Raw genomic sequence first — 26,025 nt, 5'->3', positions numbered from 1 at the left:
TCACAATTTCTGATTTCAACATAGAGGACGAAGCGCTAGGTACCGAAACGGCACAGTCTGGGCCCCAAAACAGGCATGAAGACCCATGCAAAACAATTGAGAGCCCAGAGCCCAACTCAAACTTACATGGACAGCCCATTTTGGACCAGGGAGCCAAGCGGAGACGGCGGAGAAAGGAGAGTCTCTACAATAAACGGTGCTGGGAAGCCTGCACAGCCACATGGAACACAACGAGAGTACACCATGATGTTACACCTGGCACACACACCACCTGAAATGGATTAAAGCCTTGAATGGCAGACTTGAAACCGTGAACCTTGTAGGAGAAGACCTAGGCAGAGTGCTCTTTGCCATCTGTCTGAGCCGCCTATTTGGAAGAAGCATGTCTGACTGGGCAAGGGCAACAAAGGAAACAAGAAACAAACGGGACCACATCAAATGCACACACTTCTGCCAGTCAAGGAAACCATCAACTGAATACTAAGACACCACAACAATTGGGAGAGGATGTTTGCAAACCACACATCGGACAAGGGGTGAAAAGCCCAAAGATACAATCAACTCGCACGTCTCCACAAGAAAAAAAACAAGCCAATGAAAACCTGGTCAAAAGATGGAAGCAGAGATTTCTCCGAAGAAGACAGAAAGAGGGCCAGTAGGTGCATGAAAACTTGTTCGCCATCATTAAGTCTCAGGAAAATGCAAATCCAAACTGCAAGGACATGGCAGCTCACTGTGGTCAGAATGGCTAGAAGGAAGCAGACAGGAAATAACAAGTGTCAGAGAGGAGGTGGAGAGAAGGGAAGCCTCCTGCACTGCTGGTGGGAGTGTAACCCGGTGCAGCCACGATGCCAAAGGTGTGGAACTGCCTCAGAAATTTAAGTATCCATGTCCCGTATGACCCAGCTATTAATCTGCCGCTTGTTTATCCAAAAAAGTCAGAAAGACTACCGCATAAAGACATGTGCATGGCTGTGTTCACCACACTCTTACTCCTGATATCCAAGACTTGGAAAGCACCCTGGTGTCCAGCAAGGGATGATTGGAGAAGGAAGATGGGCTATAGCCACACAATGGTAGACCACTCAGCCGGAACAAATGATGCAATCCAGCCATTTGTGACCACCAGAATGGCTGTGAGGGTTTTAGGGGAAGTGTAACAAGCCCCAGTGAGAAATTCAAATACCATAGAATCTCACTTACAAGGAGAAGAAAAAGCAAGCACTAACCAACAGGTGGCACTGAACATTTGTATGCGGGCTCCCAGAGGCAAAGAGGGGCGGTGACGGAGGGTGAAAGAGAAGATTAGGCACAAGTGTGTGGTGAGGGCCTGTGATTAGTCTTACACTGGTGAAGATGATGTAAGCTACACAGAAGTCTAAAGCAATGAGGATGTGAATCTGGAAGTTATAGTACGTTCTAATGCAGGGTCATGGCTATAAATTCACCTCAAATCAAAAATCCAAAAAGGGGTCCAGAATGATGTCATAAAGCTTTGGGGGCGGAAAGAGTTTACAGAAGGTGAACTTCCAAGGATGGAAAATCACCTCCAAATGCTTACAGATGCTACAGAAAGGCAGACCATTCCAAATAGGTGAAGAGGAATATTACGAAGAGAACATGATCAGTCCTAAACCCATGAACGAACGGAAAATGTTACCGTCCATGATGTTATTACTAATCACCTTCACGAATAATCCAAACAGGCCCACGCCTTCCCAAGTTCAGGCAAAAGGTTGGTCCAAAAGTACAATTCAGGGCCGGCCCTGTGGTGGAGCAGGTAAGTGCCCACATTCCGCTTGGGCGGCCCGGGCCTCACTGTTTCACATTACGAGTGCATATCACATTAGTAGTGTTAGGAAATATAGATTTCATGGTATGGTGCGGGCAGAGATCATAAATAAGCAGCAATTGTGAGGATACGTTATCAATACGCACAAGAAAAGGAACCATAAGAATATTACAATCTATGGAAGTATCTGGTACACTTCCCAAAGGCAGAAGGAAGGAAAACTTGTGACCTGCCAAGGTGGAATTGGCAGAGTGCCACGAGATGACACCATCATTGTGCATCAGAACATTCCCTGGGCAACTTCAACTTGTGAGGGGGTCCAGGACTTTTTCTGGGTAAGGTCCACCCATTTTGCCATCTACCCAAGATATAAGAGATAAAACCCAGGATAATCTTACAGGAGTGAAACCAGTGTCTAGAGAGAATGTAGGAGCCCTTTCGAAGTTCAAGGAGAAAGATAGAAACTGACAACAATTGCAGAAAAAGGAAAACTATCCTACCTAGACAGGGTGAGGAGTCAGACTGGTCTGAGATGGCTGTGAAACTCTGTGTGCACGGAGGTTGTCAGGACAACTTCGAATTTTGAGGTCGCTTATGACATCACGGTGGGTGGCCGCATGGTTACAGTCTGAGGATTGGCCTAGGCTAGGCTATTAAAGGGACAGATACCCAGAAACAGGTTTGGCAAACAGAAAGCAGGCACAGAAACTAGAAGAGATAAAACAGAGTCTGATGCAAGGGATAAGAAAGGAACCCTAGGCCACAAGTGAGAATAGAGGGACAGGCACGGAGAGGAGAACATTGTCATCTATTCAAGTCTATGGGGAGGTCATGCTGATTCAAGCTTGCAACTTCATTGGAAACAAGTGGCCGGACTTGGCGTTCATCACACCTACAGTGCCCTTGTGCCTTAAGCATAAGGCCAAGTCAAGAAAGATGTCTTGAGGACATTGAAGAGAAGAATCGATGCCTCCTTTCCAAGGCCCATAGCATTCTTTGAAGGTCAGTCTCTTTTTCCGAAGCTCTGGTGTCACGTGGGCCCACTGGGCACATGGTAATGTGTCCCAAGAGATGTCTTGGAAGCCTTGAAGGAATGGAGCCCTGTCACGCTTGGGGTATGTCTCTTTGTTTGGAAGTGCTCTACAAGGGTGCTGAAAAGCACCCTCTTCCACAGGGCTTCGTTCCTTCGTGAAGGCTGCCCTCCCAGGCTAGTGTGCTCTGTTTGCCTCCATCGAAATTCTCTCCCCCTACCTCTTGCCGTAGAAGGATTATTGATTATGTGTTTTGACACCGTATGTAAGGAAGTTGCACGAAAATTAGAACTTTACAGTTGTGTTTCCAGAAAAATAAACAGGCCAGGGTAGAGGATGTAGGGCAAACAAATGGCACACCCTATAAAAATTAAGTAAGCCCGTATCTGGACGGAATCTAGGGGAACGTTCAAGGATCGGGGTCAAGTTCGAAACTTCCCAAATCCGGAAAAGAGACAGAAAAATATCTTTCCTGGAGAGTGGAATTCATCCGATTTGTCTAAGTTGTCTCGGAAACATTGTGTCCGTGAAGGGGGTTGCCAGGACCACCTCGAATTTGGAGTTTCTGATCTCAGGATGTCAAACCAACCCCCATGACCACGTGTTCTCAGTGCTTAGTTTGACCTAGGCTAGGATAGCCAAGAGTCCTACAAGTGACCGGTGCAAATTCAAGGACAACAGCCAAGAGTCACGAAAGCACTCACACCTCACCCTAGAGAACATACAGCGATTAAAGAAATACAAACTAATCACTTGGAATGAAGGAGAACGGACTGATAAGCATGTCTAAGGGAGATAGCTGAGAAAGACCATGACGAGTATACTATGGAAAAGAAAAAGAGGACCCAGAAAATGGAAGGTGAACAGAAATCACACCTGAATTATCCACAATGAAAGATGATGTCCGTCTTTAGACAGACTCTGCTGGAACGTTTGAAAGTCAGAGAAATTCACAAGCCAAAAAACGGCAGCGAAGGTCAAGCATGGGCTAACTGGGAAGGGTGAGTTATGAGACTGCTCCAAGCAGGCTCTGAAACCTGTATCCATGAAGCATGCTGGACCTCAGAGACACAATTATGACAAATCCTCTGACATCACAATGGACCCGAAAAACAACCTAGCCTCATCTACACAGTGCTAGAGTTGGGCTCACTAGTATATTTAACTCCCATTGCACTCAACTGCACGTTGCCACTGAACATGTAAGTGGCCGGCCGGTGGTGCAGTGGTGAGGTCCGCACCTTCTGGGTCTGTGGCCCAGTATGGGCTGGGTGGAATCCTCGGTTTGGGCCTCCTCACCACTGCTTCAGTTGTTCTGGTGCAGGCGTCCGAGGTAGAGTAGAGGCAGATGGGAAGGGACGTTGGACAGGGCCAGACTTCCACAGCAAATACAGGAGCATTGCCAGCAGATGTGAGCACAGCAATGCACTTGTGCCAAAACAAAACCAATTAAAAGTTGCAAAGAATAGAAAAACTGAAGCTAAGAAAAAAAAAAAAAAAAAACCAGGAGCTTGCCATTACGAAGAATAGGATCTCTGTGAATAACCTTAGCAAAACAGGTGAATTCTATGTTAATTCAAAAACTAGCAAACCTTTGGGGAAAGAAACTCAAGAAGACACAAGAAAAAAAAAGATATCGAGGGATCTAGGAATGGAAGGATTAACACACTTGAAAGGTTCATACCGCAGTAAGGAATCTCTGGATTCCATGCAATCCCAGTCCAAGTTGCAGCAGTATTTGCCACAGAGAAGAAGAGAGAATCCTAAAGTTTCTAGCCAGCAACACGAGACCCTGACTAGGCAAAGGAATCCTCAGGAAAACGAACAAAGCAGCACGTGTCACAATTTCTGATTTCAACATAGAGGACGAAGCGCTAGGTACCGAAACGGCACAGTCTGGGCCCCAAAACAGGCATGAAGACCCATGCAAAACAATTGAGAGCCCAGAGCCCAACTCAAACTTACATGGACAGCCCATTTTGGACCAGGGAGCCAAGTGGAGACGGCGGAGAAAGGAGAGTCTCTACAATAAACGGTGCTGGGAAGCCTGCACAGCCACATGGAACACAACGAGAGTACACCATGATGTTACACCTGGCACACACACCACCTGAAATGGATTAAAGCCTTGAATGGCAGACTTGAAACCGTGAACCTTGTAGGAGAAGACCTAGGCAGAGTGCTCTTTGCCATCTGTCTGAGCCGCCTATTTGGAAGAAGCATGTCTGACTGGGCAAGGGCAACAAAGGAAACAAGAAACAAACGGGACCACATCAAATGCACACACTTCTGCCAGTCAAGGAAACCATCAACTGAATACTAAGACACCACAACAATTGGGAGAAGATGTTTGCAAACCACACATCGGACAAGGGGTGAAAAGCCCAAAGATACAATCAACTCGCACGTCTCCACAAGAAAAAAAACAAGCCAATGAAAACCTGGTCAAAAGATGGAAGCAGAGATTTCTCCGAAGAAGACAGAAAGAGGGCCAGTAGGTGCATGAAAACTTGTTCGCCATCATTAAGTCTCAGGAAAATGCAAATCCAAACTGCAAGGACATGGCAGCTCACTGTGGTCAGAATGGCTAGAAGGAAGCAGACAGGAAATAACAAGTGTCAGAGAGGAGGTGGAGAGAAGGGAAGCCTCCTGCACTGCTGGTGGGAGTGTAACCCAGTGCAGCCACGATGCCAAAGGTGTGGAACTGCCTCAGAAATTTAAGTATCCATGTCCCGTATGACCCAGCTATTAATCTGCCGCTTGTTTATCCAAAAAAGTCAGAAAGACTACCGCATAAAGACATGTGCATGGCTGTGTTCACCACACTCTTACTCCTGATATCCAAGACTTGGAAAGCACCCTGGTGTCCAGCAAGGGATGATTGGAGAAGGAAGATGGGCTATAGCCACACAATGGTATACCACTCAGCCGGAACAAATGATGCAATCCAGCCATTTGTGACCACCAGAATGGCTGTGAGGGTTTTAGGGGAAGTGTAACAAGCCCCAGTGAGAAATTCAAATACCATAGAATCTCACTTACAAGGAGAAGAAAAAGCAAGCACTAACCAACAGGTGGCACTGAACATTTGTATGCGGGCTCCCAGAGGCAAAGAGGGGCGGTGACGGAGGGTGAAAGAGAAGATTAGGCACAAGTGTGTGGTGAGGGCCTGTGATTAGTCTTACACTGGTGAAGATGATGTAAGCTACACAGAAGTCTAAAGCAATGAGGATGTGAATCTGGAAGTTATAGTACGTTCTAATGCAGGGTCATGGCTATAAATTCACCTCAAATCAAAAATCCAAAAAGGGGTCCAGAATGATGTCATAAAGCTTTGGGGGCGGAAAGAGTTTACAGAAGGTGAACTTCCAAGGATGGAAAATCACCGCCAAATGCTTACAGATGCTACAGAAAGGCAGACCATTCCAAATAGGTGAAGAGGAATACTACGAAGAGAACATGATCAGTCCTAAACCCATGAACGAACGGAAAATGTTACCGTCCATGATGTTATTACTAATCACCTTCACGGATAATCCAAACAGGCCCACGCCTTCCCAAGTTCAGGCAAAAGTTTGGTCCAAAAGTACAATTCAGGGCCGGCCCTGTGGTAGAGCAGGTAAGTGCCCACATTCCGCTTGGGCGGCCCGGGCCTCACTGTTTCACATTACGAGTGCATATCACATTAGTAGTGTTAGGAAATATAGATTTCATGGTATGGTGCGGGCAGAGATCATAAATAAGCAGCAATTGTGAGGATACGTTATCAATACGCACAAGAAAAGGAACCATAAGAATATTACAATCTATGGAAGTATCTGGTACACTTCCCAAAGGCAGAAGGAAGGAAAACTTGTGACCTGCCAAGGTGGAATTGGCAGAGTGCCACGAGATGACACCATCATTGTGCATCAGAACATTCCCTGGGCAACTTCAACTTGTGAGGGGGTCCAGGACTTTTTCTGGGTAAGGTCCACCCATTTTGCCATCTACCCAAGATATAAGAGATAAAACCCAGGATAATCTTACAGGAGTGAAACCAGTGTCTAGAGAGAATGTAGGAGCCCTTTCGAAGTTCAAGGAGAAAGATAGAAACTGACAACAATTGCAGAAAAAGGAAAACTATCCTACCTAGACAGGGTGAGGAGTCAGACTGGTCTGAGATGGCTGTGAAACTCTGTGTGCACGGAGGTTGTCAGGACAACTTCGAATTTTGAGGTCGCTTATGACATCACGGTGGGTGGCCGCATGGTTACAGTCTGAGGATTGGCCTAGGCTAGGCTATTAAAGGGACAGATACCCAGAAACAGGTTTGGCAAACAGAAAGCAGGCACAGAAACTAGAAGAGATAAAACAGAGTCTGATGCAAGGGATAAGAAAGGAACCCTAGGCCACAAGTGAGAATAGAGGGACAGGCACGGAGAGGAGAACATTGTCATCTATTCAAGTCTATGGGGAGGTCATGCTGATTCAAGCTTGCAACTTCATTGGAAACAAGTGGCCGGACTTGGCGTTCATCACACCTACAGTGCCCTTGTGCCTTAAGCATAAGGCCAAGTCAAGAAAGATGTCTTGAGGACATTGAAGAGAAGAATCGATGCCTCCTTTCCAAGGCCCATAGCATTCTTTGAAGGTCAGTCTCTTTTTCCGAAGCTCTGGTGTCACGTGGGCCCACTGGGCACATGGTAATGTGTCCCAAGAGATGTCTTGGAAGCCTTGAAGGAATGGAGCCCTGTCACGCTTGGGGTATGTCTCTTTGTTTGGAAGTGCTCTACAAGGGTGCTGAAAAGCACCCTCTTCCACAGGGCTTCGTTCCTTCGTGAAGGCTGCCCTCCCAGGCTAGTGTGCTCTGTTTGCCTCCATCGAAATTCTCTCCCCCTACCTCTTGCCGTAGAAGGATTATTGATTATGTGTTTTGACACCGTATGTAAGGAAGTTGCACGAAAATTAGAACTTTACAGTTGTGTTTCAAGAAAAATAAACAGGCCAGGGTAGAGGATGTAGGGCAAACAAATGGCACACCCTATGAAAATTAAGTAAGCCCGTATCTGGACCGAATCTAGGGGAACGTTCAAGGATCAGGGGTCAAGTTCGAAACTTCCCAAATCCGGAAAAGAGACAGAAAAATATCTTTCCTGGAGAGTGGAATTCATCCGATTTGTCTAATTTGTCTCGGAAACATTGTGTCCGTGAAGGGGGTTGCCAGGACCACCTCGAATTTGGAGTTTCTGATCTCAGGATGTCAAACCAACCCACATGACCACGTGTTCTCCTTGCTTAGTTTGACCTAGGCTAGGATAGCCAAGAGTCCTACAAGTGACCCGTGCAAATTCAAGGACAACAGCCAAGAGTCACGAAAGCACTCACACCTCACCCTAGAGAACATACAGCGATTAAAGAAATACAAACTAATCCCTTGGAATGAAGGAGAACGGACTGATAAGCATGTCTAAGGGAGATAGCTGAGAAAGACCATGACGAGTATACTATGGAAAAGAAAAAGAGGACCCAGAAAATGGAAGGTGAACAGAAATCACACCTGAATTATCCACAATGAAAGATGATGTCCGTCTTTAGACAGACTCTGCTGGAACGTTTGAAAGTCAGAGAAATTCACAAGCCAAAAAACGGCAGCGAAGGTCAAGCATGGGCTAACTGGGAAGGGTGAGTTATGAGACTGCTCCAAGCAGGCTCTGAAACCTGTATCCATGAAGCATGCTGGACCTCAGAGACACAATTATGACAAATCCTCTGACATCACAATGGACCCGAAAAACAACCTAGCCTCATCTACACAGTGCTAGAGTTGGGCTCACTAGTATATTTAACTCCCATTGCACTCAACTGCACGTTGCCACTGAACATGTAAGTGGCCGGCCGGTGGTGCAGTGGTGAGGTCCGCACCTTCTGGGTCTGTGGCCCAGTATGGGCTGGGTGGAATCCTCGGTTTGGGCCTCCTCACCACTGCTTCAGTTGTTCTGGTGCAGGCGTCCGAGGTAGAGTAGAGGCAGATGGGAAGGGACGTTGGACAGGGCCAGACTTCCACAGCAAATACAGGAGCATTGCCAGCAGATGTGAGCACAGCAATGCACTTGTGCCAAAACAAAACCAATTAAAAGTTGCAAAGAATAGAAAAACTGAAGCTAAGAAAAAAAAAAAAAAAAAAACAGGAGCTTGCCATTACGAAGAATAGGATCTCTGTGAATAACCTTAGCAAAACAGGTGAATTCTATGTTAATTCAAAAACTAGCAAACCTTTGGGGAAAGAAACTCAAGAAGACACAAGAAAAAAAAAGATATCGAGGGATCTAGGAATGGAAGGATTAACACACTTGAAAGGTTCATACCGCAGTAAGGAATCTCTGGATTCCATGCAATCCCAGTCCAAGTTGCAGCAGTATTTGCCACAGAGAAGAAGAGAGAATCCTAAAGTTTCTAGCCAGCAACACGAGACCCTGACTAGGCAAAGGAATCCTCAAGAAAACGAACAAAGCAGCACGTGTCACAATTTCTGATTTCAACATAGAGGACGAAGCGCTAGGTACCGAAACGGCACAGTCTGGGCCCCAAAACAGGCATGAAGACCCATGCAAAACAATTGAGAGCCCAGAGCCCAACTCAAACTTACATGGACAGCCCATTTTGGACCAGGGAGCCAAGTGGAGACGGTGGAGAAAGGAGAGTCTCTACAATAAACGGTGCTGGGAAGCCTGCACAGCCACATGGAACACAACGAGAGTACACCATGATGTTACACCTGGCACACACACCACCTGAAATGGATTAAAGCCTTGAATGGCAGACTTGAAACCGTGAACCTTGTAGGAGAAGACCTAGGCAGAGTGCTCTTTGCCATCTGTCTGAGCCGCCTATTTGGAAGAAGCATGTCTGACTGGGCAAGGGCAACAAAGGAAACAAGAAACAAACGGGACCACATCAAATGCACACACTTCTGCCAGTCAAGGAAACCATCAACTGAATACTAAGACACCACAACAATTGGGAGAGGATGTTTGCAAACCACACATCGGACAAGGGGTGAAAAGCCCAAAGATACAATCAACTCGCACGTCTCCACAAGAAAAAAAACAAGCCAATGAAAACCTGGTCAAAAGATGGAAGCAGAGATTTCTCCGAAGAAGACAGAAAGAGGGCCAGTAGGTGCATGAAAACTTGTTCGCCATCATTAAGTCTCAGGAAAATGCAAATCCAAACTGCAAGGACATGGCAGCTCACTGTGGTCAGAATGGCTAGAAGGAAGCAGACAGGAAATAACAAGTGTCAGAGAGGAGGTGGAGAGAAGGGAAGCCTCCTGCACTGCTGGTGGGAGTGTAACCCGGTGCAGCCACGATGCCAAAGGTGTGGAACTGCCTCAGAAATTTAAGTATCCATGTCCCGTATGACCCAGCTATTAATCTGCCGCTTGTTTATCCAAAAAAGTCAGAAAGACTACCGCATAAAGACATGTGCATGGCTGTGTTCACCACACTCTTACTCCTGATATCCAAGACTTGGAAAGCACCCTGGTGTCCAGCAAGGGATGATTGGAGAAGGAAGATGGGCTATAGCCACACAATGGTAGACCACTCAGCCGGAACAAATGATGCAATCCAGCCATTTGTGACCACCAGAATGGCTGTGAGGGTTTTAGGGGAAGTGTAACAAGCCCCAGTGAGAAATTCAAATACCATAGAATCTCACTTACAAGGAGAAGAAAAAGCAAGCACTAACCAACAGGTGGCACTGAACATTTGTATGCGGGCTCCCAGAGGCAAAGAGGGGCGGTGACGGAGGGTGAAAGAGAAGATTAGGCACAAGTGTGTGGTGAGGGCCTGTGATTAGTCTTACACTGGTGAAGATGATGTAAGCTACACAGAAGTCTAAAGCAATGAGGATGTGAATCTGGAAGTTATAGTACGTTCTAATGCAGGGTCATGGCTATAAATTCACCTCAAATCAAAAATCCAAAAAGGGGTCCAGAATGATGTCATAAAGCTTTGGGGGCGGAAAGAGTTTACAGAAGGTGAACTTCCAAGGATGGAAAATCACCTCCAAATGCTTACAGATGCTACAGAAAGGCAGACCATTCCAAATAGGTGAAGAGGAATACTACGAAGAGAACATGATCAGTCCTAAACCCATGAACGAACGGAAAATGTTACCGTCCATGATGTTATTACTAATCACCTTCACGGATAATCCAAACAGGCCCACGCCTTCCCAAGTTCAGGCAAAAGGTTGGTCCAAAAGTACAATTCAGGGCCGGCCCTGTGGTGGAGCAGGTAAGTGCCCACATTCCGCTTGGGCGGCCCGGGCCTCACTGTTTCACATTACGAGTGCATATCACATTAGTAGTGTTAGGAAATATAGATTTCATGGTATGGTGCGGGCAGAGATCATAAATAAGCAGCAATTGTGAGGATACGTTATCAATACGCACAAGAAAAGGAACCATAAGAATATTACAATCTATGGAAGTATCTGGTACACTTCCCAAAGGCAGAAGGAAGGAAAACTTGTGACCTGCCAAGGTGGAATTGGCAGAGTGCCACGAGATGACACCATCATTGTGCATCAGAACATTCCCTGGGCAACTTCAACTTGTGAGGGGGTCCAGGACTTTTTCTGGGTAAGGTCCACCCATTTTGCCATCTACCCAAGATATAAGAGATAAAACCCAGGATAATCTTACAGGAGTGAAACCAGTGTCTAGAGAGAATGTAGGAGCCCTTTCGAAGTTCAAGGAGAAAGATAGAAACTGACAACAATTGCAGAAAAAGGAAAACTATCCTACCTAGACAGGGTGAGGAGTCAGACTGGTCTGAGATGGCTGTGAAACTCTGTGTGCACGGAGGTTGTCAGGACAACTTCGAATTTTGAGGTCGCTTATGACATCACGGTGGGTGGCCGCATGGTTACAGTCTGAGGATTGGCCTAGGCTAGGCTATTAAAGGGACAGATACCCAGAAACAGGTTTGGCAAACAGAAAGCAGGCACAGAAACTAGAAGAGATAAAACAGAGTCTGATGCAAGGGATAAGAAAGGAACCCTAGGCCACAAGTGAGAATAGAGGGACAGGCACGGAGAGGAGAACATTGTCATCTATTCAAGTCTATGGGGAGGTCATGCTGATTCAAGCTTGCAACTTCATTGGAAACAAGTGGCCGGACTTGGCGTTCATCACACCTACAGTGCCCTTGTGCCTTAAGCATAAGGCCAAGTCAAGAAAGATGTCTTGAGGACATTGAAGAGAAGAATCGATGCCTCCTTTCCAAGGCCCATAGCATTCTTTGAAGGTCAGTCTCTTTTTCCGAAGCTCTGGTGTCACGTGGGCCCACTGGGCACATGGTAATGTGTCCCAAGAGATGTCTTGGAAGCCTTGAAGGAATGGAGCCCTGTCACGCTTGGGGTATGTCTCTTTGTTTGGAAGTGCTCTACAAGGGTGCTGAAAAGCACCCTCTTCCACAGGGCTTCGTTCCTTCGTGAAGGCTGCCCTCCCAGGCTAGTGTGCTCTGTTTGCCTCCATCGAAATTCTCTCCCCCTACCTCTTGCCGTAGAAGGATTATTGATTATGTGTTTTGACACCGTATGTAAGGAAGTTGCACGAAAATTAGAACTTTACAGTTGTGTTTCAAGAAAAATAAACAGGCCAGGGTAGAGGATGTAGGGCAAACAAATGGCACACCCTATGAAAATTAAGTAAGCCCGTATCTGGACGGAATCTAGGGGAACGTTCAAGGATCAGGGGTCAAGTTCGAAACTTCCCAAATCCGGAAAAGAGACAGAAAAATATCTTTCCTGGAGAGTGGAATTCATCCGATTTGTCTAATTTGTCTCGGAAACATTGTGTCCGTGAAGGGGGTTGCCAGGACCACCTCGAATTTGGAGTTTCTGATCTCAGGATGTCAAACCAACCCACATGACCACGTGTTCTCCTTGCTTAGTTTGACCTAGGCTAGGATAGCCAAGAGTCCTACAAGTGACCCGTGCAAATTCAAGGACAACAGCCAAGAGTCACGAAAGCACTCACACCTCACCCTAGAGAACATACAGCGATTAAAGAAATACAAACTAATCCCTTGGAATGAAGGAGAACGGACTGATAAGCATGTCTAAGGGAGATAGCTGAGAAAGACCATGACGAGTATACTATGGAAAAGAAAAAGAGGACCCAGAAAATGGAAGGTGAACAGAAATCACACCTGAATTATCCACAATGAAAGATGATGTCCGTCTTTAGACAGACTCTGCTGGAACGTTTGAAAGTCAGAGAAATTCACAAGCCAAAAAACGGCAGCGAAGGTCAAGCATGGGCTAACTGGGAAGGGTGAGTTATGAGACTGCTCCAAGCAGGCTCTGAAACCTGTATCCATGAAGCATGCTGGACCTCAGAGACACAATTATGACAAATCCTCTGACATCACAATGGACCCGAAAAACAACCTAGCCTCATCTACACAGTGCTAGAGTTGGGCTCACTAGTATATTTAACTCCCATTGCACTCAACTGCACGTTGCCACTGAACATGTAAGTGGCCGGCCGGTGGTGCAGTGGTGAGGTCCGCACCTTCTGGGTCTGTGGCCCAGTATGGGCTGGGTGGAATCCTCGGTTTGGGCCTCCTCACCACTGCTTCAGTTGTTCTGGTGCAGGCGTCCGAGGTAGAGTAGAGGCAGATGGGAAGGGACGTTGGACAGGGCCAGACTTCCACAGCAAATACAGGAGCATTGCCAGCAGATGTGAGCACAGCAATGCACTTGTGCCAAAACAAAACCAATTAAAAGTTGCAAAGAAAAGAAAAACTGAAGCTAAGAAAAAAAAAAAAAAACAAAAAACAGGAGCTTGCCATTACGAAGAATAGGATCTCTGTGAATAACCTTAGCAAAACAGGTGAATTCTATGTTAATTCAAAAACTAGCAAACCTTTGGGGAAAGAAACTCAAGAAGACACAAGAAAAAAAAAGATATCGAGGGATCTAGGAATGGAAGGATTAACACACTTGAAAGGTTCATACCGCAGTAAGGAATCTCTGGATTCCATGCAATCCCAGTCCAAGTTGCAGCAGTATTTGCCACAGAGAAGAAGAGAGAATCCTAAAGTTTCTAGCCAGCAACACGAGACCCTGACTAGGCAAAGGAATCCTCAGGAAAACGAACAAAGCAGCACGTGTCACAATTTCTGATTTCAACATAGAGGACGAAGCGCTAGGTACCGAAACGGCACAGTCTGGGCCCCAAAACAGGCATGAAGACCCATGCAAAACAATTGAGAGCCCAGAGCCCAACTCAAACTTACATGGACAGCCCATTTTGGACCAGGGAGCCAAGTGGAGACGGCGGAGAAAGGAGAGTCTCTACAATAAACGGTGCTGGGAAGCCTGCACAGCCACATGGAACACAACGAGAGTACACCATGATGTTACACCTGGCACACACACCACCTGAAATGGATTAAAGCCTTGAATGGCAGACTTGAAACCGTGAACCTTGTAGGAGAAGACCTAGGCAGAGTGCTCTTTGCCATCTGTCTGAGCCGCCTATTTGGAAGAAGCATGTCTGACTGGGCAAGGGCAACAAAGGAAACAAGAAACAAACGGGACCACATCAAATGCACACACTTCTGCCAGTCAAGGAAACCATCAACTGAATACTAAGACACCACAACAATTGGGAGAGGATGTTTGCAAACCACACATCGGACAAGGGGTGAAAAGCCCAAAGATACAATCAACTCGCACGTCTCCACAAGAAAAAAAACAAGCCAATGAAAACCTGGTCAAAAGATGGAAGCAGAGATTTCTCCGAAGAAGACAGAAAGAGGGCCAGTAGGTGCATGAAAACTTGTTCGCCATCATTAAGTCTCAGGAAAATGCAAATCCAAACTGCAAGGACATGGCAGCTCACTGTGGTCAGAATGGCTAGAAGGAAGCAGACAGGAAATAACAAGTGTCAGAGAGGAGGTGGAGAGAAGGGAAGCCTCCTGCACTGCTGGTGGGAGTGTAACCCGGTGCAGCCACGATGCCAAAGGTGTGGAACTGCCTCAGAAATTTAAGTATCCATGTCCCGTATGACCCAGCTATTAATCTGCCGCTTGTTTATCCAAAAAAGTCAGAAAGACTACCGCATAAAGACATGTGCATGGCTGTGTTCACCACACTCTTACTCCTGATATCCAAGACTTGGAAAGCACCCTGGTGTCCAGCAAGGGATGATTGGAGAAGGAAGATGGGCTATAGCCACACAATGGTAGACCACTCAGCCGGAACAAATGATGCAATCCAGCCATTTGTGACCACCAGAATGGCTGTGAGGGTTTTAGGGGAAGTGTAACAAGCCCCAGTGAGAAATTCAAATACCATAGAATCTCACTTACAAGGAGAAGAAAAAGCAAGCACTAACCAACAGGTGGCACTGAACATTTGTATGCGGGCTCCCAGAGGCAAAGAGGGGCGGTGACGGAGGGTGAAAGAGAAGATTAGGCACAAGTGTGTGGTGAGGGCCTGTGATTAGTCTTACACTGGTGAAGATGATGTAAGCTACACAGAAGTCTAAAGCAATGAGGATGTGAATCTGGAAGTTATAGTACGTTCTAATGCAGGGTCATGGCTATAAATTCACCTCAAATCAAAAATCCAAAAAGGGGTCCAGAATGATGTCATAAAGCTTTGGGGGCGGAAAGAGTTTACAGAAGGTGAACTTCCAAGGATGGAAAATCACCTCCAAATGCTTACAGATGCTACAGAAAGGCAGACCATTCCAAATAGGTGAAGAGGAATACTACGAAGAGAACATGATCAGTCCTAAACCCATGAACGAACGGAAAATGTTACCGTCCATGATGTTATTACTAATCACCTTCACGGATAATCCAAACAGGCCCACGCCTTCCCAAGTTCAGGCAAAAGGTTGGTCCAAAAGTACAATTCAGGGCCGGCCCTGTGGTGGAGCAGGTAAGTGCCCACATTCCGCTTGGGCGGCCCGGGCCTCACTGTTTCACATTACGAGTGCATATCACATTAGTAGTGTTAGGAAATATAGATTTCATGGTATGGTGCGGGCAGAGATCATAAATAAGCAGCAATTGTGAGGATACGTTATCAATACGCACAAGAAAAGGAACCATAAGAATATTACAATCTATGGAAGTATCTGGTACACTTCCCAAAGGCAGAAGGAAGGAAAACTTGTGACCTGCCAAGGTGGAATTGGCAGAGTGCCACGAGATGACACCATCATTGTGCATCAGAACATTCCCTGGGCAACTTCAACTTGTGAGGGGGTCCAGGACTTTTTCTGGGTAAGGTCCACCCATTTTGCCATCTACCCAAGATATAAGAGATAAAACCCAGGATAATCTTACAGGAGTGAAACCAGTGTCTAGAGAGAATGTAGGAGCCCTTTCGAAGTTCAAGGAGAAAGATAGAAACTGACAACAATTGCAGAAAAAGGAAAACTATCCTACCTAGACAGGGTGAGGAGTCAGACTGGTCTGAGATGGCTGTGAAACTCTGTGTGCACGGAGGTTGTCAGGACAACTTCGAATTTTGAGGTCGCTTATGACATCACGGTGGGTGGCCGCATGGTTACAGTCTGAGGATTGGCCTAGGCTAGGCTATTAAAGGGACAGATACCCAGAAACAGGTTTGGCAAACAGAAAGCAGGCACAGAAACTAGAAGAGATAAAACAGAGTCTGATGCAAGGGATAAGAAAGGAACCCTAGGCCACAAGTGAGAATAGAGGGACAGGCACGGAGAGGAGAACATTGTCATCTATTCAAGTCTATGGGGAGGTCATGCTGATTCAAGCTTGCAACTTCATTGGAAACAAGTGGCCGGACTTGGCGTTCATCACACCTACAGTGCCCTTGTGCCTTAAGCATAAGGCCAAGTCAAGAAAGATGTCTTGAGGACATTGAAGAGAAGAATCGATGCCTCCTTTCCAAGGCCCATAGCATTCTTTGAAGGTCAGTCTCTTTTTCCGAAGCTCTGGTGTCACGTGGGCCCACTGGGCACATGGTAATGTGTCCCAAGAGATGTCTTGGAAGCCTTGAAGGAATGGAGCCCTGTCACGCTTGGGGTATGTCTCTTTGGTTGGAAGTGCTCTACAAGGGTGCTGAAAAGCACCCTCTTCCACAGGGCTTCGTTCCTTCGTGAAGGCTGCCCTCCCAGGCTAGTGTGCTCTGTTTGCCTCCATCGAAATTCTCTCCCCCTACCTCTTGCCGTAGAAGGATTATTGATTATGTGTTTTGACACCGTATGTAAGGAAGTTGCACGAAAATTAGAACTTTACAGTTGTGTTTCCAGAAAAATAAACAGGCCAGGGTAGAGGATGTAGGGCAAACAAATGGCACACCCTATAAAAATTAAGTAAGCCCGTATCTGGACGGAATCTAGGGGAACGTTCAAGGATCGGGGTCAAGTTCGAAACTTCCCAAATCCGGAAAAGAGACAGAAAAATATCTTTCCTGGAGAGTGGAATTCATCCGATTTGTCTAAGTTGTCTCGGAAACATTGTGTCCGTGAAGGGGGTTGCCAGGACCACCTCGAATTTGGAGTTTCTGATCTCAGGATGTCAAACCAACCCACATGACCACGTGTTCTCAGTGCTTAGTTTGACCTAGGCTAGGATAGCCAAGAGTCCTACAAGTGACCCGTGCAAATTCAAGGACAACAGCCAAGAGTCACGAAAGCACTCACACCTCACCCTAGAGAACATACAGCGATTAAAGAAATACAAACTAATCCCTTGGAATGAAGGAGAACGGACTGATAAGCATGTCTAAGGGAGATAGCTGAGAAAGACCATGACGAGTATACTATGGAAAAGAAAAAGAGGACCCAGAAAATGGAAGGTGAACAGAAATCACACCTGAATTATCCACAATGAAAGATGATGTCCGTCTTTAGACAGACTCTGCTGGAACGTTTGAAAGTCAGAGAAATTCACAAGCCAAAAAACGGCAGCGAAGGTCAAGCATGGGCTAACTGGGAAGGGTGAGTTATGAGACTGCTCCAAGCAGGCTCTGAAACCTGTATCCATGAAGCATGCTGGACCTCAGAGACACAATTATGACAAATCCTCTGACATCACAATGGACCCGAAAAACAACCTAGCCTCATCTACACAGTGCTAGAGTTGGGCTCACTAGTATATTTAACTCCCATTGCACTCAACTGCACGTTGCCACTGAACATGTAAGTGGCCGGCCGGTGGTGCAGTGGTGAGGTCCGCACCTTCTGGGTCTGTGGCCCAGTATGGGCTGGGTGGAATCCTCGGTTTGGGCCTCCTCACCACTGCTTCAGTTGTTCTGGTGCAGGCGTCCGAGGTAGAGTAGAGGCAGATGGGAAGGGACGTTGGACAGGGCCAGACTTCCACAGCAAATACAGGAGCATTGCCAGCAGATGTGAGCACAGCAATGCACTTGTGCCAAAACAAAACCAATTAAAAGTTGCAAAGAATAGAAAAACTGAAGCTAAGGAAAAAAAAAAAAAAAAACAGGAGCTTGCCATTACGAAGAATAGGATCTCTGTGAATAACCTTAGCAAAACAGGTGAATTCTATGTTAATTCAAAAACTAGCAAACCTTTGGGGAAAGAAACTCAAGAAGACACAAGAAAAAAAAAGATATCGAGGGATCTAGGAATGGAAGGATTAACACTCTTGAAAGGTTCATACCGCAGTAAGGAATCTCTGGATTCCATGCAATCCCAGTCCAAGTTGCAGCAGTATTTGCCACAGAGAAGAAGAGAGAATCCTAAAGTTTCTAGCTAGCAACACGAGACCCTGACTAGGCAAAGGAATCCTCAGGAAAACGAACAAAGCAGCACGTGTCACAATTTCTGATTTCAACATAGAGGACGAAGCGCTAGGTACCGAAACGGCACAGTCTGGGCCCCAAAACAGGCATGAAGACCCATGCAAAACAATTGAGAGCCCAGAGCCCAACTCAAACTTACATGGACAGCCCATTTTGGACCAGGGAGCCAAGCGGAGACGGCGGAGAAAGGAGAGTCTCTACAATTAACGGTGCTGGGAAGCCTGCACAGCCACATGGAACACAACGAGAGTACACCATGATGTTACACCTGGCACACCCACCACCTGAAATGGATTAAAGCCTTGAATGGCAGACTTGAAACCGTGAACCTTGTAGGAGAAGACCTAGGCAGAGTGCTCTTTGCCATCTGTCTGAGCCGCCTATTTGGAAGAAGCATGTCTGACTGGGCAAGGGCAACAAAGGAAACAAGAAACAAACGGGACCACATCAAATGCACACACTTCTGCCAGTCAAGGAAACCATCAACTGAATACTAAGACACCACAACAATTGGGAGAGGATGTTTGCAAACCACACATCGGACAAGGGGTGAAAAGCCCAAAGATGCAATCAACTCGCACGTCTCCACAAGAAAAAAAACAAGCCAATGAAAACCTGGTCAAAAGATGGAAGCAGAGATTTCTCCGAAGAAGACAGAAAGAGGGCCAGTAGGTGCATGAAAACTTGTTCGCCATCATTAAGTCTCAGGAAAATGCAAATCCAAACTGCAAGGACATGGCAGCTCACTGTGGTCAGAATGGCTAGAAGGAAGCAGACAGGAAATAACAAGTGTCAGAGAGGAGGTGGAGAGAAGGGAAGCCTCCTGCACTGCTGGTGGGAGTGTAACCCGGTGCAGCCACGATGCCAAAGGTGTGGAACTGCCTCAGAAATTTAAGTATCCATGTCCCGTATGACCCAGCTATTAATCTGCCGCTTGTTTATCCAAAAAAGTCAGAAAGACTACCGCATAAAGACATGTGCATGGCTGTGTTCACCACACTCTTACTCCTGATATCCAAGACTTGGAAAGCACCCTGGTGTCCAGCAAGGGATGATTGGAGAAGGAAGATGGGCTATAGCCACACAATGGTAGACCACTCAGCCGGAACAAATGATGCAATCCAGCCATTTGTGACCACCAGAATGGCTGTGAGGGTTTTAGGGGAAGTGTAACAAGCCCCAGTGAGAAATTCAAATACCATAGAATCTCACTTACAAGGAGAAGAAAAAGCAAGCACTAACCAACAGGTGGCACTGAACATTTGTATGCGGGCTCCCAGAGGCAAAGAGGGGCGGTGACGGAGGGTGAAAGAGAAGATTAGGCACAAGTGTGTGGTGAGGGCCTGTGATTAGTCTTACACTGGTGAAGATGATGTAAGCTACACAGAAGTCTAAAGCAATGAGGATGTGAATCTGGAAGTTATAGTACGTTCTAATGCAGGGTCATGGCTATAAATTCACCTCAAATCAAAAATCCAAAAAGGGGTCCAGAATGATGTCATAAAGCTTTGGGGGCGGAAAGAGTTTACAGAAGGTGAACTTCCAAGGATGGAAAATCACCTCCAAATGCTTACAGATGCTACAGAAAGGCAGACCATTCCAAATAGGTGAAGAGGAATACTACGAAGAGAACATGATCAGTCCTAAACCCATGAACGAACGGAAAATGTTACCGTCCATGATGTTATTACTAATCACCTTCACGGATAATCCAAACAGGCCCACGCCTTCCCAAGTTCAGGCAAAAGGTTGGTCCAAAAGTACAATTCAGGGCCGGCCCTGTGGTGGAGCAGGTAAGTGCCCACATTCCGCTTGGGCGGCCCGGGCCTCACTGTTTCACATTACGAGTGCATATCACATTAGTAGTGTTAGGAAATATAGATTTCATGGTATGGTGCGGGCAGAGATCATAAATAAGCAGCAATTGTGAGGATACGTTATCAATACGCACAAGAAAAGGAACCATAAGAATATTACAATCTATGGAAGTATCTGGTACACTTCCCAAAGGCAGAAGGAAGGAAAACTTGTGACCTGCCAAGGTGGAATTGGCAGAGTGCCACGAGATGACACCATCATTGTGCATCAGAACATTCCCTGGGCAACTTCAACTTGTGAGGGGGTCCAGGACTTTTTCTGGGTAAGGTCCACCCATTTTGCCATCTACCCAAGATATAAGAGATAAAACCCAGGATAATCTTACAGGAGTGAAACCAGTGTCTAGAGAGAATGTAGGAGCCCTTTCGAAGTTCAAGGAGAAAGATAGAAACTGACAACAATTGCAGAAAAAGGAAAACTATCCTACCTAGACAGGGTGAGGAGTCAGACTGGTCTGAGATGGCTGTGAAACTCTGTGTGCACGGAGGTTGTCAGGACAACTTCGAATTTTGAGGTCGCTTATGACATCACGGTGGGTGGCCGCATGGTTACAGTCTGAGGATTGGCCTAGGCTAGGCTATTAAAGGGACAGATACCCAGAAACAGGTTTGGCAAACAGAAAGCAGGCACAGAAACTAGAAGAGATAAAACAGAGTCTGATGCAAGGGATAAGAAAGGAACCCTAGGCCACAAGTGAGAATAGAGGGACAGGCACGGAGAGGAGAACATTGTCATCTATTCAAGTCTATGGGGAGGTCATGCTGATTCAAGCTTGCAACTTCATTGGAAACAAGTGGCCGGACTTGGGGTTCATCACACCTACAGTGCCCTTGTGCCTTAAGCATAAGGCCAAGTCAAGAAAGATGTCTTGAGGACATTGAAGAGAAGAATCGATGCCTCCTTTCCAAGGCCCATAGCATTCTTTGAAGGTCAGTCTCTTTTTCCGAAGCTCTGGTGTCACGTGGGCCCACTGGGCACATGGTAATGTGTCCCAAGAGATGTCTTGGAAGCCTTGAAGGAATGGAGCCCTGTCACGCTTGGGGTATGTCTCTTTGTTTGGAAGTGCTCTACAAGGGTGCTGAAAAGCACCCTCTTCCACAGGGCTTCGTTCCTTCGTGAAGGCTGCCCTCCCAGGCTAGTGTGCTCTGTTTGCCTCCATCGAAATTCTCTCCCCCTACCTCTTGCCGTAGAAGGATTATTGATTATGTGTTTTGACACCGTATGTAAGGAAGTTGCACGAAAATTAGAACTTTACAGTTGTGTTTCCAGAAAAATAAACAGGCCAGGGTAGAGGATGTAGGGCAAACAAATGGCACACCCTATAAAAATTAAGTAAGCCCGTATCTGGACGGAATCTAGGGGAACGTTCAAGGATCGGGGTCAAGTTCGAAACTTCCCAAATCCGGAAAAGAGACAGAAAAATATCTTTCCTGGAGAGTGGAATTCATCCGATTTGTCTAAGTTGTCTCGGAAACATTGTGTCCGTGAAGGGGGTTGCCAGGACCACCTCGAATTTGGAGTTTCTGATCTCAGGATGTCAAACCAACCCCCATGACCACGTGTTCTCAGTGCTTAGTTTGACCTAGGCTAGGATAGCCAAGAGTCCTACAAGTGACCGGTGCAAATTCAAGGACAACAGCCAAGAGTCACGAAAGCACTCACACCTCACCCTAGAGAACATACAGCGATTAAAGAAATACAAACTAATCCCTTGGAATGAAGGAGAACGGACTGATAAGCATGTCTAAGGGAGATAGCTGAGAAAGACCATGACGAGTATACTATGGAAAAGAAAAAGAGGACCCAGAAAATGGAAGGTGAACAGAAATCACACCTGAATTATCCACAATGAAAGATGATGTCCGTCTTTAGACAGACTCTGCTGGAACGTTTGAAAGTCAGAGAAATTCACAAGCCAAAAAACGGCAGCGAAGGTCAAGCATGGGCTAACTGGGAAGGGTGAGTTATGAGACTGCTCCAAGCAGGCTCTGAAACCTGTATCCATGAAGCATGCTGGACCTCAGAGACACAATTATGACAAATCCTCTGACATCACAATGGACCCGAAAAACAACCTAGCCTCATCTACACAGTGCTAGAGTTGGGCTCACTAGTATATTTAACTCCCATTGCACTCAACTGCACGTTGCCACTGAACATGTAAGTGGCCGGCCGGTGGTGCAGTGGTGAGGTCCGCACCTTCTGGGTCTGTGGCCCAGTATGGGCTGGGTGGAATCCTCGGTTTGGGCCTCCTCACCACTGCTTCAGTTGTTCTGGTGCAGGCGTCCGAGGTAGAGTAGAGGCAGATGGGAAGGGACGTTGGACAGGGCCAGACTTCCACAGCAAATACAGGAGCATTGCCAGCAGATGTGAGCACAGCAATGCACTTGTGCCAAAACAAAACCAATTAAAAGTTGCAAAGAATAGAAAAACTGAAGCTAAGGAAAAAAAAAAAAAAAACAGGAGCTTGCCATTACGAAGAATAGGATCTCTGTGAATAACCTTAGCAAAACAGGTGAATTCTATGTTAATTCAAAAACTAGCAAACCTTTGGGGAAAGAAACTCAAGAAGACACAAGAAAAAAAAAGATATCGAGGGATCTAGGAATGGAAGGATTAACACACTTGAAAGGTTCATACCGCAGTAAGGAATCTCTGGATTCCATGCAATCCCAGTCCAAGTTGCAGCAGTATTTGCCACAGAGAAGAAGAGAGAATCCTAAAGTTTCTAGCCAGCAACACGAGACCCTGACTAGGCAAAGGAATCCTCAGGAAAACGAACAAAGCAGCACGTGTCACAATTTCTGATTTCAACATAGAGGACGAAGCGCTAGGTACCGAAACGGCACAGTCTGGGCCCCAAAACAGGCATGAAGACCCATGCAAAACAATTGAGAGCCCAGAGCCCAACTCAAACTTACATGGACAGCCCATTTTGGACCAGGGAGCCAAGCGGAGACGGCGGAGAAAGGAGAGTCTCTACAATAAACGGTGCTGGGAAGCCTGCACAGCCACATGGAACACAACGAGAGTACACCATGATGTTACACCTGGCACACACACCACCTGAAATGGATTAAAGCCTTGAATGGCAGACTTGAAACCGTGAACCTTGTAGGAGAAGACCTAGGCAGAGTGCTCTTTGCCATCTGTCTGAGCCGCCTATTTGGAAGAAGCATGTCTGACTGGGCAAGGGCAACAAAGGAAACAAGAAACAAACGGGACCACATCAAATGCACACACTTCTGCCAGTCAAGGAAACCATCAACTGAATACTAAGACACCACAACAATTGGGAGAGGATGTTTGCAAACCACACATTGGACAAGGGGTGAAAAGCCCAAAGATACAATCAACTCGCACGTCTCCACAAGAAAAAAAACAAGCCAATGAAAACCTGGTCAAAAGATGGAAGCAGAGATTTCTCCGAAGAAGACAGAAAGAGGGCCAGTAGGTGCATGAAAACTTGTTCGCCATCATTAAGTCTCAGGAAAATGCAAATCCAAACTGCAAGGACATGGCAGCTCACTGTGGTCAGAATGGCTAGAAGGAAGCAGACAGGAAATAACAAGTGTCAGAGAGGAGGTGGAGAGAAGGGAAGCCTCCTGCACTGCTGGTGGGAGTGTAACCCGGTGCAGCCACGATGCCAAAGGTGTGGAACTGCCTCAGAAATTTAAGTATCCATGTCCCGTATGACCCAGCTATTAATCTGCCGCTTGTTTATCCAAAAAAGTCAGAAAGACTACCGCATAAAGACATGTGCATGGCTGTGTTCACCACACTCTTACTCCTGATATCCAAGACTTGGAAAGCACCCTGGTGTCCAGCAAGGGATGATTGGAGAAGGAAGATGGGCTATAGCCACACAATGGTAGACCACTCAGCCGGAACAAATGATGCAATCCAGCCATTTGTGACCACCAGAATGGCTGTGAGGGTTTTAGGGGAAGTGTAACAAGCCCCAGTGAGAAATTCAAATACCATAGAATCTCACTTACAAGGAGAAGAAAAAGCAAGCACTAACCAACAGGTGGCACTGAACATTTGTATGCGGGCTCCCAGAGGCAAAGAGGGGCGGTGACGGAGGGTGAAAGAGAAGATTAGGCACAAGTGTGTGGTGAGGGCCTGTGATTAGTCTTACACTGGTGAAGATGATGTAAGCTACACAGAAGTCTAAAGCAATGAGGATGTGAATCTGGAAGTTATAGTACGTTCTAATGCAGGGTCATGGCTATAAATTCACCTCAAATCAAAAATCCAAAAAGGGGTCCAGAATGATGTCATAAAGCTTTGGGGGCGGAAAGAGTTTACAGAAGGTGAACTTCCAAGGATGGAAAATCACCTCCAAATGCTTACAGATGCTACAGAAAGGCAGACCATTCCAAATAGGTGAAGAGGAATACTACGAAGAGAACATGATCAGTCCTAAACCCATGAACGAACGGAAAATGTTACCGTCCATGATGTTATTACTAATCACCTTCACGGATAATCCAAACAGGCCCACGCCTTCCCAAGTTCAGGCAAAAGGTTGGTCCAAAAGTACAATTCAGGGCCGGCCCTGTGGTGGAGCAGGTAAGTGCCCACATTCCGCTTGGGCGGCCCGGGCCTCACTGTTTCACATTACGAGTGCATATCACATTAGTAGTGTTAGGAAATATAGATTTCATGGTATGGTGCGGGCAGAGATCATAAATAAGCAGCAATTGTGAGGATACGTTATCAATACGCACAAGAAAAGGAACCATAAGAATATTACAATCTATGGAAGTATCTGGTACACTTCCCAAAGGCAGAAGGAAGGAAAACTTGTGACCTGCCAAGGTGGAATTGGCAGAGTGCCACGAGATGACACCATCATTGTGCATCAGAACATTCCCTGGGCAACTTCAACTTGTGAGGGGGTCCAGGACTTTTTCTGGGTAAGGTCCACCCATTTTGCCATCTACCCAAGATATAAGAGATAAAACCCAGGATAATCTTACAGGAGTGAAACCAGTGTCTAGAGAGAATGTAGGAGCCCTTTCGAAGTTCAAGGAGAAAGATAGAAACTGACAACAATTGCAGAAAAAGGAAAACTATCCTACCTAGACAGGGTGAGGAGTCAGACTGGTCTGAGATGGCTGTGAAACTCTGTGTGCACGGAGGTTGTCAGGACAACTTCGAATTTTGAGGTCGCTTATGACATCACGGTGGGTGGCCGCATGGTTACAGTCTGAGGATTGGCCTAGGCTAGGCTATTAAAGGGACAGATACCCAGAAACAGGTTTGGCAAACAGAAAGCAGGCACAGAAACTAGAAGAGATAAAACAGAGTCTGATGCAAGGGATAAGAAAGGAACCCTAGGCCACAAGTGAGAATAGAGGGACAGGCACGGAGAGGAGAACATTGTCATCTATTCAAGTCTATGGGGAGGTCATGCTGATTCAAGCTTGCAACTTCATTGGAAACAAGTGGCCGGACTTGGGGTTCATCACACCTACAGTGCCCTTGTGCCTTAAGCATAAG

This window comes from Equus asinus, chromosome 28 (assembly GCF_041296235.1).
Source record: "Equus asinus isolate D_3611 breed Donkey chromosome 28, EquAss-T2T_v2, whole genome shotgun sequence".
Classification (NCBI taxonomy): Eukaryota; Metazoa; Chordata; class Mammalia; order Perissodactyla; family Equidae; genus Equus; species Equus asinus.
This window is presented reverse-complemented; position numbering follows the sequence as displayed.